The sequence below is a fragment of the Cataglyphis hispanica genome, chromosome 5 (assembly GCF_021464435.1).
Source record: "Cataglyphis hispanica isolate Lineage 1 chromosome 5, ULB_Chis1_1.0, whole genome shotgun sequence".
Taxonomy (NCBI): domain Eukaryota; kingdom Metazoa; phylum Arthropoda; class Insecta; order Hymenoptera; family Formicidae; genus Cataglyphis; species Cataglyphis hispanica.
Genome location: NC_065958.1, coordinates 6,798,340 through 6,814,813, shown reverse-complemented (window position 1 = coordinate 6,814,813; position 16,474 = coordinate 6,798,340). Strand labels below are relative to the sequence as shown.

The 16,474-nt window shown below is 38.5% G+C and overlaps 1 protein-coding gene across 5 annotated transcripts in view; it reads left to right on the top strand.

Annotated features, from left to right (window-relative positions):
* The window catches only part of LOC126849974 (semaphorin-1A), a 217,935-nt gene that overhangs the window by 100,728 nt on the left and 100,733 nt on the right, over positions 1-16,474 (top strand). The window contains exon 1 of one of the 5 annotated variants that reach the window (XM_050592478.1): positions 5,151-6,092. The exons of the other annotated variants lie outside the window; for them this stretch is intronic. The gene's annotated coding sequence lies outside the window, so the exon portion shown is untranslated. Of the gene's footprint in view, positions 1-5,150; positions 6,093-16,474 lie in introns of those variants that run through there. 5 annotated transcript variants of the gene reach the window in all.

Genomic DNA, 16,474 nt, shown 5'->3' with positions numbered 1-16,474 from the left:
AATAATTATTAATAATATTATTTAACTGTTACTAATTGCTATTATTTCTTTTTGTTACAGGTAAGCTCTTTCACTATTATAACTACCGTAAGCAGAATTTGCCGCTAAGTAAGTAAGAAATTTAAATATAATAAACGATAACCGTGAGATATAATTCCGAAGAAGAAAATTAAAGTTTCGAAACAAGTTATGGTTAGAGAGAGAAAGTTTTCTCTTAAAATTGCGGAATGTTTTCGATTTTACATTTACGCGGAGCTCATTTAGGCATTGGGGGAGCTCGCATTCAACAAGGAATTTGCGTTTGCACAATGTATCTTAGCGAGGACAAATAATTTCCGCCATAAATTCCGCGGTAAATATGGGTGGGGCTTATCGTAATTCTCGTTAATGTAAATAGCATGAGATGCATTGTTGCATTCAGCATCAGGAATACCGAGCCATTCTTCGGAATTACAAACGTGGCGGCTCATTACGAGACTAATGCGCAGAAGTTGTCGCTCATGTCTATAGTGTATATCCAGCGTGTGCGAATCAGGTACTTTCTGCAAATTAGCTACACGGATCAGCCTAGGAGTTTAGAAACTCTCGAGCTTAACGTTTCCGTGAAATGACATCGGTGCCACATAATACTGTCACCTGTTATCACACTTTGCGTACTTTCCATCACATCATGCCAAATGAATGGATATGAGTCAATCAAATAATGTCACTAACGCGTAACGATGATGCACGGAATTTCATTAGAAATTTACGACTTGCATTTCGCATTACATCTATATATGATATATATATTGTAGTATCTCTATTTAAAATACAGCAGTAATGATATGTATTTTGCATAGGAAGAGTTTCACACAAACGAACATTGATAGAAATATTAATTCATAACCATATACGTTACGTATGTGATTTATGTAAGTTCTTATATCATCGAGATCAATTTTTGTATAAAGCTTTATCATCTTTGTAATCGCCCTTTCCTCGATCGCTTCGCACGTTGCGCGTTTAACTTCATCCGCGTATTTTGCCATGAACAAGATTCAACTGGCGGACGATATAATACTCGCGAAAATTCACATCTGCACGAAGTCTTGTCCTTAATTAGTGATACACCGGCGGGCTTGCTCGTCTCATTTTACGTTCCCCCAGCTAAAGCTCGCGCTTTAGACGGTCCTGGAAACTTGCCCTCTCTATGTGGGTCTCGGTTAATCTCGAAAGGATAGAGCGGTGAAAGAGAGAGAGAGAGAGAGACCGTGGAGTTTCGCTCGCAGATAGGTGGTGCTAATTATCAAGGTCTCTCTCTCTCTCTCTCTTGGCCGGTAAAGTTGGCCAAGGGAGAACCGATTACGTCACTACAGGAGTATATAAGTAACGATGGCCGTTATTGTACCTTCGCTCTCATTAACGCTCGCCGGCAGTGCAAGCCCATTCGGGAGGACTTTCATCAAAGTAAGTTAGCCTTCACAATAGGGCGAATAAATATCGCCGAGTAAGTGCTCTTGGCTGCTGGCTCTTTCAAGTTTCCGTATTTTAAATGGAAGAATGGAGAAAGAGAAGGAGAGGGGAAAAATGGTCGTGACCCGCGAATAACTAACTCGTCCGCGGGAACGAAAACCTGGAAATGCGTGCGCGTCTGCTGAGAAGAAATAAGTAGATTTGATCGCCTCATATTTAAAATTTATATTATGTATCGTGCGGTGTATAAGGGAAACTCGGCTCTCTCAAAGAAACCTCCGCGGTAGCTCGGATAATTGCGTTTGCCGAGTAAATATATTTACTTAGCTCTCGCTCGGGTCTCTGGTACTTTTCGATCGCGCGGGATCGAAATACGCGGTACAGAATACACTCCAAGCACACTCGGGTATGCGTGCGTCATGCGTGCACTTTGCTATGCATTCGAATCGGAAAGAAAATGGACGCTGCTTCCTAACAACGAATCACGTAGATTGGAGAGAAAAAAGTATATGCATATATTTATTTGTGCGCGTATCGCGCGTTTTTAAAACCTCTCCATGATCGATATTTTTCATCTCTCGATTCTCTCTATATTCAAATTGACATTTTATCCGCTAATGCATTGTTTATCAAACAACTCTATAACACATCTGCTGCAGTAATATTGATGCTGTTATTATTGCAATTATTGTAATAATTATTTTATTGTTAATGTAAAGTAGAATAAGTGGACTGTAGTAACAACATTTCCAAATTTATACAATCGTAATTATGCCATAGGATCGAATCGATCCCGAATTTGTAAATATATGTCTATGGATTATAGAGGAAATGTAAATATGTTTTAAAATGAAGATCATGTTGCGTGCAAAATGCAAACCGATGTATATGTATCATAAACCAATAAGCGACACGTTTTGACGGATTATATCGCAGGACTTATTAAATATTCATCTCGAAACTAAAAACAGTCGCATCGCACGAGCGTGACTAAAGCGCTTTGCAGTTCGTGGAACAAAATATATTTTGGCTCACAAACGGCATTGTTAAGTGTGCAATTGCACAATTTATGTTCGGAAATAACATATCAGAAGCCAACAAGAATTCGAAGGCGCGTTTTGCGTTTTGTTAGAATTTCCCTTGCGACATGAAGCTTTCACATGTCAATTTTAATACTTTATTTCCGATTTCTGTGCTTTAATCGCTCGGCAAGAAATTCCCAAATGATTTATAACGCAATGATTATTTTTTCACGTTGAATATGGGAGCGTAGTCTCTATGGAATTTCGAGGAAACTCCATGCCATTCCTTCGTATTATTAGGATTAACGGAGACATGAAACGCGCTATCTTTCCTTCAGGCACGTCGGCTCGCCTGTCGAATCCCGAATTTTCGGCCATAATGTCGAAACGCAACTGTCGTGTAGGGACGAGAGAAAGAGAGAGAGAGAGAGCGGGAGGCGAGAAAGCGCGGAGAGATCACGAGCTGTTTAGAATGCAGCTGCGGTTTGCTTCAATCCCATCGGTCCTAGCCGATGCTGCACACGACGTGTGCTTCGTGTGCAACCATCGGAAGAGGTAATCGGAGAGAACGTGCTTATCGAACAACGTCGCTAATTGATTGGCACGTCTCCGTCACCGTGAGAGAACTCGGTAAGGGCGAGGATGGGAGAAAGTTCTTTTCCCCTTGTGCTTGCACATTTAACATATCCTCGGCGGCTTATTATCATTGAAATAAGCTCGCGGATCGTAGACATCGCCGCTATATTTCCGACTCGCGTGACAGTTTCGCCGCGTCGTTTAAGCATAATAAAGTTCACTGTCATATTTTTGCCTGCTGACGGGGTGCGGCTCTTGGATGGATTTCGGTTCAGACGTTCGCAGTACTGTCTCGTGTCGACTCGGTTTTCGGGGCTTTTTTTTTCTTTACGACTATTGATGTACGAACGTTGATGAAACACGACTCAGTCGCGAACGCGAAGTTTTACTCTGCTTTTCAATTTTCACGATTTATAATTATTTTCACGTTTTATGGTTATTAAGCATAATTTATTGTGATTTTATAATGAAAGGAACAGGATATCTATTCCATAGAAAAATCTGGAATTTTCAGAGAATTTTTTTGTACCTAGAGAAATCAGGAAATTCTCAATTAATTTTATTGAGATTCAGGAAATTTTTAAAAATATTCTTTCTTTAATAATTTTGCTCTTATATCAAAAAATTTGCAATCTGCCGATAAACACTCAAATTGTGTGTGATTATGTGTTTAAAATATGTTATAAATGTATACTTATCTCTCTGTTTATATATTCAATCTCAAATAAAGTCTTAACAAAATATTAAATATGCAGTATATATTTTTTACTTTAATTTTTAGTGATAAAAAATGAAAATGTCATGCAAGTTAAAAATTTTTATCGTAACAAAAAGTATTCAGTTTTTTTCATTATATTATATTTGTAATCTAGTACTTAAAACTTTAAAACTGGCTGTGTATTTTTCTTTTATATGAATGAAAAGCATGAGAAAATGCGCTGTAGAAAAAAACAACTTTTTTTTTGAAGGAAATTACATCAAAAACTCACTTTAAAATATTCTCTTTACCTGGAATTTTGAACAAAAATACCTGCAAGATGAAAGAATGTTCAGAGAATCTTTTTGAGTAGAGTACACTAAAAAAATTTTTTTATAAGCGCACGAATACTACTGTTCAATTCATTACGCGGATAAATCACGAAAACGCAGTCGATTACGATCGCGCAAATTTAAATGATATGCGATTTAATATTATACTATCGAAGCGTATTTACTTTTGTATATATGTACACATTCGTATAGATTTATTTTCGACGCAGAATACGGAAAATGCGATTGTGATTTCCGAATCATCGCGTGAAAGCTAATATTTTGATATATTTAATATTCGTAATACGACATATTACGCTTCGTTGATCGATGAGTAATTAATAATTACTGTCATATATATTAGCGGGAGAGAAACGTCACGCAAATATCCGATATATTTTATTCAATTCCGTACACATTATTCGCTTTCGCCGATTAAAGAAAGAATACGAAAACGTAATGTAATAGACGTAATGTAGAAACAGAAATACCTTCTTGGAATTAGCACGAGAATATAAACATGCTTTTCTTATAGCGAATGAAGTAGATTTAATTACTCTGAGAACGATTAAATCTAATTTTCCATGAACATATGTTCGACCTTAAATGGATTTTGAATTTTATTAATATAAATAACTAATTAAATATAATAATATAATAATATAAAATATATTCTGATTAACGTTATTTTGGCTTTAAAACACAAAATTCTCTTTCCCCTAATCAATTAATCAAAGACTTATTTCAAGTATTTAATTGATTAATCTAATAATCCAAGTATATCCCATAAGTAACCCAAGACGAAATTTATGACGTCATTAATCGATCCCGGAACGATCAAATTTACTTCACTCGAAAATGCTATTAGTCGAAGAACACGTGTATCGAAGCGTATATTATTATTTATTGGAAGAAAACATGAAGACTCGCCGGTTGACGATTCTCGGAATAGGTGGGGAGAGGGAGGGGGGGGGAGACGTGAGAGTTCCAACCGCGTACGATATAAACACAAACACACAGTCGTGTCCGCTGCGTGAGACGAGTCTGTGTAGTGCGCGATCTCGAGATACGTGTTTCGCTCGTCTATAAGTTTATAGCATACGGTTATTAAACCAACATTCGCGATATTAACTAACAATTATTTTTTCATTGACAAAGGATTCTGATATTAGAATCGCGATCGTTAAACATATCGTATTACGAAAAATAACGGAAGAAACGAGAAGTTGGCGAGCTGCGATTCACTCGCATCGCTCTGAATTTGGCGAGATTGACCTGCGTCTCCGTTAATCGTCTCTTGGCAACCGTCGCGAGCAGTCGAGTTTCGAGCGGAGCATGAAACGATCGTTGTGATTACTTTGGGGCTAGCATCGAGCAAAGTATCGAGCGAGCGCCGTGATTACATTGAGGTTAAGTTTCTCGCGAATGATACACAGCGATCGATATTTAGTCGGTGGAATCGCGGTTAACAGACCGCTTTCGTCGAGATTCCGTAATGGAAGCCATAATGAGAGGCGCGCGAATTCCGTAATCGCTCGTGCTCGCTACTTCATCGTGTGGCGATCGTTTCGTTCGTACAACATTGCGCGAGTGTCGCGAATATGAATTCAGTGGCGTGTTTGTTCAGCGACGTGAATTTCGGGAGTGCCGAGAAAAAATATCACCGCGCATAAACGTGTCGGCAGTGTTAAAAGTAACGGGCGATTATTTTGGTTGTGCAGATGTCGCAAAAAATATCGGTAATCGATATTCGATCGAAAGTACGTTATCGTAAAGTGAATATCGGCAGATAATATCGCAAGCTTGTTTGTGTGCGCGTGTGGTTATTTTTATAGGGATTATTATCTGAAATTAATGTGCATCGGTCGACAAAAATGTGCGATCATCGGAATTTTAAATATTGTAACTACTGTTATTCAAATAATTTTTACTAAATTATATGTGCATCAACATAAATCATCGATCATCGCTAAAGCTTTACAAGGGTAAGAAACAGCGAGACAACGACTGGTGAGTCAATAATTTTATGATTATAATTAATTAAATTCTGCGTTTATATTCCATATATAGTGCATTTATACAATTAATGCATAATAACAAATCTTGTTCTTTTATGGATATTTTAATAAAAAATATATATGTTTTTTTATGAAATATGACAAAGGAATTATTTTAAAAATACGCATTAAAAGTGAGACGTATTGTTCATATATATTTTTTCCACATTTTTCTATATTTTTACATCGCATTATTTATATGATAATTAATATAGAAAAAAAGTAGCGTATGCGGGCGCATGAAATTTTATATTGCAAAAAATACATATAATAGAAATAATACACTTTATTTTTACATTTTTCTAAAATGCAAATTAAAAAATAAAATTATTACTATATAATTAAACGTAATAAATATGGTCAATTAATAATAAACATTAGTTGCTTGTCAATATGTCGATGGGATATATCGTGATAACACATCATACAACCTAGCTCACGAGATACAAAAATGCAGGATTCTTTTTTCTCTCTCTCTCTCTCTCTCTCTCTTTTTGAGCATTATATAAAATATAATAATAATTTTGTTATTAAGAGTATTATTATATTTTATACAATACTTAAAAAAAAAAATATATATATAATTGGGCATTACAAGACATTGGTGTAAAATTGGTCAGTGGTTTATCCAATTGATTTAATGTTTGATTAAAATTCTGTTTAATAATCTCGTTGTGTATGTTGTATTTGATGTTGAATATTACTGACGTTTAATTTTAGCGTATGCCGTATTTGTATTTTTATAAATGCGCTGCGTAATTTAATTTTTGACTTTATTAATGATATTATACATATTTCTCTACGCTATATTGACTTTGTATGATCCCGCGGCTGAATACACGTTGCTCGATGCGAGTGAAGTCTTCAATTTTCTTTCATGGTTCAATTAATTCGCTTTAATCGTAAAAGAAATTTGAGATGCGTACTTCACCAACCTCGATTTCGCATTAATCCGCCGTACCGTACAAAAACGAACCCGATGAAAACTGCCTTTCGTATTTCGCGATGTTTCGAGAGCGGAGAGCTTTTAATTAGAACTTTATGTACCGCTCAGCTGCTTTAATATTTACGTTTAATCCATTTCGACTGTAACCCAAGAGTAGCCGCGGATTTCGCAGTAGTATCTCGCAATCGCGATTCAAAATGCATTTTGAACCGACTGGAGTGCCAGAGTCGGCATTTAAGATAGAGATAGATAGACAGTAGGATAAAGAAAGAGAAACACCTTTTTTAATCTATCTCATCTGCCGCTATAATCATTTCATTTCGTGGGAAATTATGATTTGGCGAAATATCGTGGAGAGAGGCGAAATCAGAGGAGGCGTGTTCGGTGGCGGCTACCAAACGAAAAAAGAAAAAAAAAAAGGGAGAGAAGGCAACGACGGATAGACGGGCGGAGATCCCGGATTACGAAACGTTTTCATCGCTGACGCGAATTTCCTTCGTTTATCGGAAGCTCGTTAAAGAGGATCAACGGTAAATCGCATTCGGGCTTGACGGGGGACGACAGAGGTAGGCAGGGTTCTCCCTCTCCCCCCTTCCCCCCCGGCTGTCGCAGGATTCTCGCCGAAGAGCACGTCGCCGCGCACGAAACCGACAGCGCGGCGCGCGGCGTTCGCCATATATATATATATATATATATTTTTTTTTTTCCCTCTTTTTCGTCGGTCTTTAATAAATTACGCTCGAGCACGGAAGTACTATATGTCACCCATATTTTCGTGCGAAACACGCTCTGGCGTTTCGGGCAAGGCCGGTATACCGTGCTCTCTCCGCGAAACAACAACGCGGCGCGACAGGATGTTGCGCGAAATAACGTGCGAGACTCTAATACGCTTACGTCTCGCAAATTGGATTCTGCGAAATGAAAGAGAATTCCTGCCGTGTCGATCCTTTCACATTTTTCAGTATCGGATAGTTCGCTTTTGCGAAAGCACTACTAAGATTCTTAGAAAAACATGTTACACATGTAGCAGAATTCTTTTAAATATATATATATATATATAATTTTTTTAATATTATTGTATATACATATATTTTATTATATATTTGATATATATTTTTTTAATGACTCAATTTTGTTATAAAAGAGTCTAGCTCAGAACCGTAAATTGCTATAAAACAAATTTAATGAATGTGGTTTTGATTTTTTAGTCGTCAATCACTTTCAATTCCAAAATAATTTTACAAATAATAATTATACGCACTTTATTTTGCGCAATTTTATATTGCAAAATTTTTGAACGCATCTTTGCTTATCGCCCGCGACTCTCGTCGGGATTGAATGCCGAGGGGAATCCGTCGAAAAGTAATGCACCGATGTTTGCCGGGCGATGAGCTCGGCCTCAAGTGGCGCGCTCAATATCCGGCCACCATCGTTCGAGGGTGAGACACATTCTCGTCACCGGCCGCTGTGAGCGCAGTAAAACGCGAGTTAACGACCGACCGAGCTATCCATCCCCCTTGGATCCGTCGCGTTCAACATCGGCGGCGCGGCTTTATAATGTTCGTTCGCGGCGCGGATAAACGCGCCAGTGGCATTCAGCCGAATCACCCCTGCCGACCGAAACTGCCGGCGTCGTCGATGTTTATGACCCGGCTCTATGGACCGGTTCAGCGTTAACACTCTCACGCCGGAGTTCATCTCGTCGGTTTCTCTCCTTTCTTTCGCCCGCCGGTCTTTTCTTTCTGGTTTCCACTTCGCGGCGCGGAAGGCGATCCGCGCGAAGCGGAATCGCGCTACATATCCCACGACGACGTTGACGAATTATTTAAGCATCGTGCTTCGCTCAGGATCCGACTCCGCTTAATTGAAACGTCTCCTTGAAATTTGTTGAAACGCGAGGAGTTTATTATTCGCATAAATTTATACATATATATATATATATATATATTTGGCGTCTAATTTAATATTCGGCTATTAAAAATTAATTGTTTGTGCGATGGAATCAAAGCGATAGAAACGAGAAGATTATATCGACCGTGAACGTTTCACAGAGCGGTTACATCCTACATCTGTTATATGTCCTGTAAACGCGTGTTCACAAGCACGGATGTCGCGCGGATGGATGTCCGTCGCGGATCAATACAATTACACCGCACCGGACTTACCCGCCATGCGTATGGTATACAGACGACAGAGGCTAGAGACTCCGACTCTCTCTCTAACGTGGCTGTTCCTCCACGTCCACCATCTTTCCTCCGCCTCTGGCGGCGCGTTTCAGTTTCCGCTTCGCGGCGCGGAAGACGATCCGTCGTCGATCGTCGTCCGTGAATGAGAAACGACGGCGGCAGCGGTCGCGATGAAACACACGCGCGATCGAATTGCAAAGCGCATCCTACATGCCGGTCCTTTCAGCCCTTCCTCTTTCGAGTCTCCGGACGTACGCGGAGCGAAATAAGAAGTATGTTCTATTCTATCATTCGGGTCAAATTGCGCCCCCGTTACATATTCTCGTGTATGTATGCGCATTTCCTGTGTCATTTTCGCGACACGAAAATGTCACCACAGCAACGGGGTCGAAACTTCAAGTTTGACCTCGGTGCTCTTTTCCCCGTGACGTTTCAAATACGCCGGACAGAGGGGGCGGGCCGTAAAACTTTTAAGCCGCCCGATGAAATTACCGGGCGCAGCCGGCAAGTTTCGCGCGGGGGCGTCTCTCATATACCGGGTCTGTTACGTCGTGTAATTTAAGAATGCATCGTCGTCGGCTCGACGAGGGGTCTATTTTGTCGCACGTATACGCGATATATATGTTCGTGCTAGACCGCAATTGACACTGTTCGTCGTTCCCTTAACTCGCGTTAAGAGCGCGAGGGTATGTTCACGTCATATATGTAGGAGCTAGGCACTGAAATTACGCAAATTTTTTTCCTCTTATACCTGCCGTAATTTTCAATTGCATAGGAATCTGTTATCGTAGAAGTAGGAAGGAAGAAATAAAACCGGGGAAGCAGAGAATGATATTTAACAGTTCTTGTTAAAAATAATTATATGCGAATTTGAACGACATATTAATTATTTTTATCAATCAATTATTATATAATCTACATCGTGCCGTATATCTTGGCCATCTCGAGGATATCCGAAATATCCGAGACTGCGATAATTCATGCATAATATAATACATATAGATGTACTCTTGTTGCGTATAATTCTTATCATTATCACATAATTTTTCATATTTATTTCTTCCATATTCAAATTTACGGAAAACATTTCGCTTTTTGGAGATTGGAGTTACGAATAATGTGCAACCTAGACACGAGTCGCTGATATATTAAAAAAAAGTTTGGCAAAATGCGAAGATATCGGTGTATCTGATGCCGACCGCGCATACAGAAAGCTCCGCGAAGCTTACGCTCACGCTTCTGGCTTGTTTATTTTTCACGTTTAATCAAGTAGATTTCTCGGCCCGCGTCGGAACGCAAGGAAATTTATGGTGCTCGCGCGTCCCACGACGGTCGAAAAAAGAAACTAGAGATGGCCGGGAAGGGAGAGAGGGTGCGAGGAAAAAAGAGTGAAAAAAATGATTATACGGGGCAACTCTGTCGGTTGGCGCGACCGAAACTCAATAACGGATGCTGCTGGCTTCGATCTCTCCGATCTCTCCTCTACGTCCTCGTCCTCCATCCCCCGCGGAAACAAGCGTATCTAGGCCGATGATTCGCGTTCTGCGCTCCACTTTCCGACGCCAACCACGTACCCGACGTATTAACGATTTATCTTCGCGCCGCTCTCGCGCACAACGATAACAATTCATATCGCGATGACGCGAGCCATGTATTCGTTAGCACACCAACCACCACATCGGAGTGTATTTCATTCTAAAGAGTGTCGACGACTTTCATCCGCGCTATATGGCGCCGGCGGATTAACATGTTTTTGTCTCGTGCGTTTGCTCGTATTTATCACGGTTATTAACTCTTGTAGGTCACACATTTTTTTTTTGCTCCGTTCCTAGTCACATATAGATCACAATGTCTCGTCGCAGTTTTAGCTACTTCAAAGAGCTTAAAAAAAATTTATAAAAATTTATACATATATTTCTATTTATTTTTATTATATTTCTTAATATCTGAAGAAAATGATCATGTACAACAAAAGTTAAAAATAAATTAAATTATTTATTTTTAAGAGTGCCTCTGTACGCATTATCGAAGTTTATTCCATTAACTATATAAAGCAATTGCACGTTTAAATCTAATTTTTTTTACATATAGTAAACAGAGAACGGAAGTACTTTTCGCGTGACACCCTCCGCACTTTCGGTAGAATGCCCTTTGCATTTCGGTTGCATTAACCGTGCCAGTTGACGCTGCGCATTTCGTTGGTTTATACCGGCGATCGTTATCGACGCGCGCAATGTTGGCCGAATACCGCGCTCCGACGCTAATCTCGTGACCGAGATCAATCGCGACGGATACATCATCGGGCGCTCGAGTTATTTTTATTGTACGAGCGGCAGGCGCAAAAACGCAACGATCATGTCGCATCGTACTAAAAAGAGCAAATTCAATTTTCGGTTATTATACGCGAGGTATGTACGTTTCTTTTTTCCGTTTTTTTTTTATTTTATTTTTTTTTTTTTATACTATTACACGTCTGTTTTTATTTTCCAAATAAATGCAACATACGCGTCTCTATGCGAAAATTTCACCGAAAAAATACCTCAGGGTTTATATAATATATATATATTTTTTTTTTTATTTAATTGTTTTAAATTATTGATATCAGAAGGCGCTAGCCAATACATCATGTTGTTTGCGATAAGATGGTCCGATTGCTCGATACACAACGAGATCAGATACATACATATATTCTGGCAGTTAGAGAGATTAATCTATTTACGTAAAAATTAATTTACGGTATCGATAATTTTTAATAAAAACACGCACGCCGTGCTTTCTGATAAACGAACACAGAGTGGTCGCATCCCGATGTGCACCGATATCTTTCACAATTATTGTCATCGATATAGCGTCGTGCACCGCGAAAAAAATATATTTGCTCACGCTACGGGATGAGGAAAAAAAAAAAACACGCACAAAGTCGATACGCGCGCTCGCGAAATTAATATTCATGTAATCAAAGTGCAGCGCCGCTAATTGCATTGCCCTTTGACATCATTTTCGCTTTCGAGCTTCGTTCCCGTCTAAAAGCGAATTTATGGGGGCAAATATGCCTTCCTTCCCGGCTTTCTCCACCTTTTTGATCACAGACTGATAATTGAAATGGTTTTTTCTGCAAATCCACGGGGAGACGCTTTTGCCGTCCATGCATTCTAACTGATGAATCTCGCTTGCGATGCTACCGCGGAAATAGTTGGCCCAGATTCAGCTCGGACTTCGTCCGCTCGACTCGGTGGATTATTAATTTTCCTTTAGACGGACTGAAAGGATTTGGCTCTTTATCTCGTTCTTTCTCCCATCTTCTCGTTCTTTTCCTTCTCCCGAGTGCTTCCGTTCTTTCTATGTCTTCACTGTCCGTTTGTTTGGAAATGTCTATTTAATTTTCCTAAATGCTTATGAAGAAAATGCATTGTATACAAGAAAGAGAAAAAGAGAGAAAAAATTTACAAGATATTGCGCATTGAAAATTTCAATTTTTAAGGGCAATATTATTATGTAAGAGTTATGTAAGCGACGAAAGAAATTGGTCCTTTGTACATTGTATACGATTGAAAATTCTGTTGAAGATTATTTAAATGTGTTATACTAGCTAGGCTAGAAATAAAATAACGCTTTTTTTATTATACGTATTTGAACTTTGTATAATTGGCAGTGCGTTGATTAGACTATTGATAAAATTATATTTGTAAGTTTGACATTAATAAACGATAGTGACGAAGATGAAATAAGATATGGGCACTTACTATGTTTTTTTTGCACATGAAAACAAAACGTCGTCGCCGATAATAACGTCGCTGCACGGCTAATAATTTTTCCGTTATAAAGGAGATTTACGAGTGACTTAAAGTGTGCTTTAAATGTCGATAAGCTTTCTATCGCGACAGCGAGGAATGCCTCGTTGTTTGCCAGTGTTCGTCGTGTACCGCGTCATACTTTTCGCGCAATTATAAAGTTATGTAATATCTACAATATTGCCGTAAATTCTTAAGTAATTTATTATGTACCATGATTATCCGCACGCGATTGTTCGAACGCCGTTTTAATTTTATCGTTTTTTCATTTACTTGCATATATTTTCCAGATCAAATCCGAAATTATGCTCTTTCTTCGCAAACATTTAATAACAGGTCATTTCTCCTCGTAATTGTTCATTTTCTAAGTTTAATATCTCTAATAATGGAAATGATAATATTGTTAATATTTAATATAAAATGCAAATATTGAAAAATCTAAAATTTGAGCACGCTTAAATATATAATTTCATCCATAAATAGAATTTGCGAGCAACTATTATTATTATTATTTTTTTTTTTTAATTTAATAGATACATCTTTGATATTCTGTTTTAATACGTAAACGTAAGATAGAATAAATGTAGAACACTCAGTAAAATCTATTATCGCATATTTTGACGAAAACGAATATATCTATAAACTAAAAACGATTCGCATGACTTTTCGAAATAATGATTTATCATGCGGATGTAAAAACGCGCATATATATATAGTCAACCCTCCTATAACGCGGTACTCTCAGAACGCGGTTTCCATATAACGCGGAGCTGAAAATGCGACAGCCCTCCTATAACGCGGTACTCTCAGAACGCAGTTTCCATATAACGCGAAGCTGAAAATTCGAAGCCCTCCTATAACACGATACTCTTACAGCGCGATTTCCGTCAACAGCATCCCATAAGTTCCTTCCGCGTAGCCTAAGAATGTTTAGCCTATGTTTAGTTCGTTAGGGCCTATTTGAATTATAAGGGAAAAGATGGCGCCAGTTTCATGTAGGTCCAGGCAGTCGGAAGCTACAATCGAAAACCAATGTGAAGATGAGCCAAGTGAGGAAGACATTTTGCCTATTAAAAGAAGACGAGTTAGGCGACTCATATTATCTGACAGCGAGGATGAGTGTTGAAAGATTAAATTTTACAAAAGTCTTTCTTGTTTTGTTGGAAAACAGTTTTTCAGTTTAGTTTTGGTATCATTTCTTTATATAAACTCTTCAATTCAATAAAAATAATTTATAATTTATCTTGTCCTTATTGGTCTCCATATAACGCGGTACGAATAATGTGATTTGTACTAATTCTGCGTTTCTTATAGCGCGGTTTCCATACAACGCGGTAGACGGTTTCCATAGAACGCGCTACGAATTAGCCTGGTTTGTACGGTTAAATCCGAGTTTCTTATAGCGCGGTTTCCATACAACGCGGTACGCACTCACCGCGTTATAGGAGGTTGACTATATATGGACGGCCGATTTAGTGGGAAGTTAATGGAGTACGCGAATTAAGCGTTGTTATTAAACCGCATCGTGTAAGACAATCGTGACACTTAACCCAATTGCGTTGGCGCGCACAGCGCGGTCTGAACAATTAATAGCAGTTAATTAAGAAGGGACAGCACCCTCTCGGTAGTTTAAACTAGCTAGTTAAGGGGTTAATCGCGGGCTTGTTGTAAACAGTTGACTGCCGACGCTTATAATCGCGATTATTCACCGTTTTTCTTGGTGCGCAAGCGGCGTTTATCGATCCGTGATACCTTCATTTTATCTCGTAAGTGTGACATATATAGTAATAGCCAGTGATTATCGATCGTTCGATACAAGCCTTAGTTATGCCAACCGTTATTAGCAATGAATCAGAGAGAGAGAGAGAGGGAGAGAGAGGAGAGAGAGAAAGAGAAAAAGTTTGACAGTATTTTATACTGTCTATAAAATAAATATTTTCTGAACACAGCTGACTCGTGTGTGAATATGTATGTATGTGTGCAGACTTTCTCCGGCGAGGCTTTCTGAGGATAACTACCGCGTAACAGATGCAGCGCGATAAATCGTAATCATCTCTACAATGTCAGTTGTTGTTAAGACCTGGATTAATTATCTCAGGCGCGGGTTATATGTAAAGCCGCTTCGACCATTAAACCGCGTTTCGCGACTTATTCACAAGCGCGATATAAATTCCTCAGCTGCGATGTCTACGCGTAAATTCTCCTGCATCGTTAATTCGCCAACTCTTTTTATTCCGGCTGTATTATTCTTGTTTAAAGCAAACTTAATGACAACTCGCGGGAAATCAGCCTCTCGAGATTCTCGTACCGATCTCCTCCCCCATTTCAACCATTCCTCCTTTTCGCGCGCTCCCTCGCATACTTCTCTCTCTCGGAGAGACAGAGGGCAATCACGGAAACCGCTACAAAGGGCTAATTTGCTTGAGCGTTAATAACATTATCGCGGAAACGAGATGCGCGACGATGGAATTTGGTACCGTGTATATGTATATTGACGCGAATCTCTATCGTCATTTTATCTGCCCTGCGAATTGAACCTCTTTTTTGTCTTTCTTGGTCATCTTGTAATTTTCTTCTTTATTCTTATTGTCTTATTCAATTTTTGAACGAAATTTTTTCAAGCATATTTCATCATGTTCGTTATATGCGTTTTCTCAGCACGTCTTCGTTTCTCTCGTTATTAAAAACTTGATATTCAAATATTTATTTTTTGTGGCTTACATCGTGAATATTTGGTGTGGATAAATTGAGTTTTTTTTACTAGTTAAGGGAGCATATTTAAGCAGTGTTAATTGTGTGCATAGTGCTTCTTTTGCCGGTTTTAAAATTGCTACAAGAATCTACTGATTAATTCATTAATTTACTATATTACATACTTGTTATATATAATTTTATTTTTAACTATGTTAATTATCTCTAATCGTTTAATCTTGCTTTAAGTCTTGTTATGATTTTAATCAAAATTTATCTACACCTTTGTTATTTCTGGTTCTTTCCCTTTTTCTCTTTCTTTCTATTATTACTATATTTATATTTAATATTACTATATTTACATTATTGTTATGAAGAGATTTCAGTCTATTAGAAGAATATGAAATATATTCTTCCTACTCTACTTTTGAATTGCTTTAAAGGAATTTGTTTTCTTTTAATCGAAAAAAGGATTAATTGCACGGTTGAAAATACAAGTCTTTTTATGTGGGAACTTAAGAATTTTACAAGGATTTAAGGATTTTTCTGCTGCTGCGTTTAGTTGCGCTTGCGAAGGAGCAAAGAGCGGAAGGCATCGCGCCGGCGGTTGCCCTCTTTAACAGCTGATCTCCGCAGACGAGATAACACGTGGAAAAAGTACATTTCAAAGCAGCGCGATATTCTCGAACCTTTATGCTATGCACATAGTCGCCTGATAGTC